Source organism: Lutjanus erythropterus, chromosome 11, assembly GCF_056507025.1.
Source record: "Lutjanus erythropterus isolate fLutEry1 chromosome 11, fLutEry1.hap2, whole genome shotgun sequence".
Taxonomy (NCBI): domain Eukaryota; kingdom Metazoa; phylum Chordata; class Actinopteri; order Lutjaniformes; family Lutjanidae; genus Lutjanus; species Lutjanus erythropterus.
Window position 1 is genome coordinate 38,805,907 of NC_139327.1, and position 4,310 is coordinate 38,810,216.

General features: G+C 40.3%; 3 non-coding genes across 3 annotated transcripts; all 3 read right to left on the bottom strand.

The window, feature by feature from the left end:
* Positions 1-1,189: 1,189 nt before the first annotated feature.
* trnay-gua (transfer RNA tyrosine (anticodon GUA)) lies at positions 1,190-1,278 on the bottom strand. The gene is given in 2 exon segments: positions 1,190-1,225; positions 1,242-1,278. It is a non-coding gene; the product is annotated as a tRNA-Tyr (tRNA).
* Positions 1,279-1,653: 375 nt separating this feature from the next.
* trnay-gua (transfer RNA tyrosine (anticodon GUA)) lies at positions 1,654-1,742 on the bottom strand. Its single transcript is given in 2 exon segments — positions 1,654-1,689; positions 1,706-1,742. It is a non-coding gene; the product is annotated as a tRNA-Tyr (tRNA).
* A 573-nt stretch (positions 1,743-2,315) lies between these two features.
* trnay-gua (transfer RNA tyrosine (anticodon GUA)) lies at positions 2,316-2,404 on the bottom strand. Its single transcript is given in 2 exon segments — positions 2,316-2,351; positions 2,368-2,404. It is a non-coding gene; the product is annotated as a tRNA-Tyr (tRNA).
* Positions 2,405-4,310: the final 1,906 nt, after the last annotated feature.

Sequence of the window (4,310 nt, forward strand, 5' to 3'; positions counted from 1 at the left end):
TCCTGTAAAAGGTTTCTTTAAATTAGATGTTGAATTCTTGGGTAATGACAGTATTTTCACAGGTCTATGTAGCTAACATTAGCAGTTTGTCTGTGTAGCCAACATTAATGGTTGGTCTGTGTAGCTAATATTAGCAGCTGGTCTGTGTAGCTAACGGTAACAGTAGCTTAATTAATGTGAAATTGGCAAACTAAAACAGTTGGGAACAGGAGGACACCGCTGCTGTAGTGTTGATGTCAGAGAATTTATTTATTTATATTTCAACTTAACGTTTCCTTAATCTCTGATGACACATCGTGGTCATTTTATGATTTATTGCAGTAAATGTTACAGATTTTTCCCTTAATATAAACACACAATCAGTACAGGTTCTTGATTCTCCCTGGTATAAGACACACACACACACACACACACACACACACACACACACACACACACACACACACACACACACACCAAACTCTCAGCCAGCCCGGCTCAGTTTAAAGATGTTTTCAGCTGTTGCTGCTGGTTGTATAAGTGACTCTTTGTTCCCGAAGAGCTTTGGGCTTCTCCCTCTTCCCCTTTTCCTCCCCTCTCCCACCTCTCTATCTCACTTCTTACCCACCCCCCCCCCCCCCCCTCCTCCTCTACATCCTCTCTACCTCCACTCTAACCCACAGTCTTCCCCACCTGGTCCCTCCTCTTCCTCCTAAACTCTCCCTCCGTCTCTACCTTCAATATAAAATGTCTTTACCAAGTGATCGTCGGACTTCCCTGCAGATCTTGGCATCACCGGTCCTCCCTCCATCTGGGTTGTGTTTTCCGGGACTTTGGAGAAGCCTTTACAAATTAAAAGATGATGCAGTGGGTAAAATTGTGACCTTGTTTCGACCTTTACTTTAGTGAGGTTTATGACACAAGAATAAGACTACTGCTGCGTTTCATTTGACCAAGGAAGTCAGACTTTTATGTGAACAAGCTTTTTCTTAATGAACTAATCGGGCAATGAAATCCACACACGTGAAATTGATTACTTTTGCATCTCTCCAGGTGCAAATTGAAAACCAATGAAAAGCTCATCCTTCAGCACCAAACACAGGACGATTGAAAGCACCTTTTGCGTACATGCCAACGTTGATGTCACTCAGTTAATCAACAGTTTGATGTGGACAAGCCTTTTGTTTCCAAACTATAAGCAATAAGTTCATCCTTCGAGCCGGAGTTGAACCAGCGACCTAAGGATACCTGTCATTGACAACCTACAGTCCTCCGCTCTACCAACTGAGCTATCGAAGGGAACAGACAGTCAACCATCCCACAGAGTTACAGGGACAAACAGTCACCTGTCTTACTTTACACACAGTATTGGATGATTTAACAGTATTACTAACAACAAATTTACTTAATATTGAAGCCGGCCACTCAGTGTACCATTGGACATGGGAAAACTTGTACTTATGTCTGAACAAATCAAGCGATGAAACCCACGGCTCTCACAAAAAATTTCACAATATTTCAAATCTGAAATGACAACAAAAGGAAACAAAAGGCAAGGCCTTCAAGCTGTGCATAAACTTCTTTCTGAACAAATCAAGCAATGAAATTCACACCTCTGAAATGTATTACTATCACATAACTCCAGACACAAATTATAAACCCATGAAAAGCTCATCCTTCGAGCCGGAGTTGAACCAGCGACCTAAGGATACCTGTCATTAACAACCTACAGTCCTCCGCTCTACCAACTGAGCTATCAAAGGGAACACAGAGATCAGCATCCTAAAGACTTACAGCGACATGACAAACAGCCACCTGTCTGACTCTACATACAGAAATTGCTCATTTAATACTGTTAAAACAAATTAAGTAAAAATTGAAGCCGGCCACTCAATGTACCATTGGACATGGGAAAACCTTTACTTATGTCTGAACAGATGAAGTGATGAAACCCACAGCTCTGACAAAAAATGACTTCACAATCTTTCAAATCTGAAATGACAACAAAAGGAAACAAAAGGCAAGGCCTTCAAGCTGGAGATACCTGAATGAACATATATTAAGTATTTGTTCAAATTCAGTTGATGAACATTTCAACTACCTGCTTAAAGATAAGAAGTACAACCTTACATTCAGATAATGAACATCGTGACTATCTGCTTGAAGTTTTTCAAGATCACAACTGCTTTGTTGCTGCTGTATTGTCACCACTTAATGAGCCACTGATGTGGACCAGCTTTTTCTTAATGAACCAATCAGGCAATGAGATCCACACTTGTGTAATTGGTTACTTTTGCATCTCTCAAGACATAAGGTGTAGACGAATGAAAAGCTCATCCTTCGAGCCAGAGTTGAACCAGCGACCTAAGGATACCTGTCAGTGACAACCTACAGTCCTCCGCTCTACCAACTGAGCTATCGAAGGGCACAGACAGCCTCCAGTCCCACAGAGTTACAGGAACGAACAGTCACCTGTCTTACTCTGTGTAGGGTTTTATGTCACTTTTACATCAAATTTACTTAAGATTGAAGTTGGCCACTTAATGTACCACTGGACATGGGAAAAATATTTTTGTCTGACCAGATCAAACAATGAAACCCACAGCTCTGAAAAAATGTCTTTCCATCTCTCTGATCTGAACAAGATGCTCATAAAGGCAAAAACGACGGCCTTAGAGTCACTTCCACGTTGGAAATTTCAACTGGAACGCCTACACAAGTCTGACTCGGAAAGTCGGAGGAAACTCCATCATTTTCTTGATTTCTTAATTTGTTTAAAATGTCAGAAAACTGATGTTGAAAAATGTTGATCAAAGTCCAAGATGATGAAGATGATGAAGATGTTCTGTTTTGCCCTCAACCCAAAGATATTCAGTCAGAGAGTCGTTAAAAAACAGAAAATATTCACATTTAAGAAGCTGAAAGCAGATAATTTTTGCTTTTTTTCTTAAAGAAAATGACACAAAATGATCAGTCGATTATCAAAATAGTTGATTTAATTAATTTAATAGTTTCAGTCTTTTTTTAAATTGCATTTTTACAGGTTTTCTTTTGGAATGATACCAAATATAATATTTACATTTCTTTCAATTAAAAATATGTGTGGTTTTCTCCTGAATTAACCCCAAAACCTTTTCAACACAGGACAAAGGTTACAAAATTGAACCAAAATGATTTTTGGTGTCGCAAAAACGAGTTCTTTCTTTCCAATATTTTGACTACAGATTCAGCCTTTAGGCCACTGCTTTAAATTATTATATTATAATTCTCTAACTGTTTTCATTTCTGAATTAAAAGTATAACTTTCGTGCTGGCGCAGGTCCAGGCTCTTTGAATCGTGTCAGTCCGTCCCTCCTCTGACTCTTATTGGAAGTAAATCAAAACCGCTGTTTCCTCATAAAAGTGAAAATGCTCTCAGTGACGTTCCAGCAGGCATATTTAAAGAAACCTCAGGCGCACTTGCACATTGGCAAAACTCCAAACTCTTTGTACGACCGTCCATCTTTCCCTCCAAACCACCGCCGCCCCCCGCCATTGTAGCCGCAGCCAAGTGGGGGTCTTGAGGCCGTGCAATCAGATCCTTGGATCCCTCCTGGCGTTTGTTCCCCCGGCTTGTTTTCACTGTCAACACAACACTTGAGAGAATTAAGGGGAGCCAAGTACCTGGAGCTCAGGAGGTAATAAAGCAGTCAAAGCACAATTAAACCTTCAGAAACAAGTTGAGTCAAGCTTATTTCATTCCAGTTCGCAAAAACACGGAGATTCGGCTATAAAGGATGCATGTGTGCACTCATAAAGAAATGTGATGGAGGGAAAAAAAAAAGCTTTTTAAAGACTGCCATCAGCTGAGAAAGGAGTTGATTCAACAGTTAATCTCTGAAATGAAGGACATCTGTTGTAATTACACACACACACACACACACACACACACACACACACACACACACACACACACACATACATGCTGCATTCCAAATTTATTTTTATTTTAGTCTTAAAAATGTCAAAAGGAGCTCAAACTGATGTGTTAAAATTGCTAGAAAAGCATCAAATTCTCACATCTGAGAAGCAAATGTTTGGTATTTTTATTAACACACACACACACACACACACACACACACATTAGTAAAGTTGCGTGTTTCAGCCCCCCCCCCCATGAGTAATCTTCTTCATCCGATGTTAAACCTCACACAGCGACTTTCACACTCCTGTCAGATTCCTTCTGCGTGTCTGAAAGGCTGACTGTATCTGGGTGGGAATCACTTTACACCACTGGATGATTCTGCCATGAAAGATGGTTTTGTGTCTCTCTCTCTCTCTCTCTCTCTCTC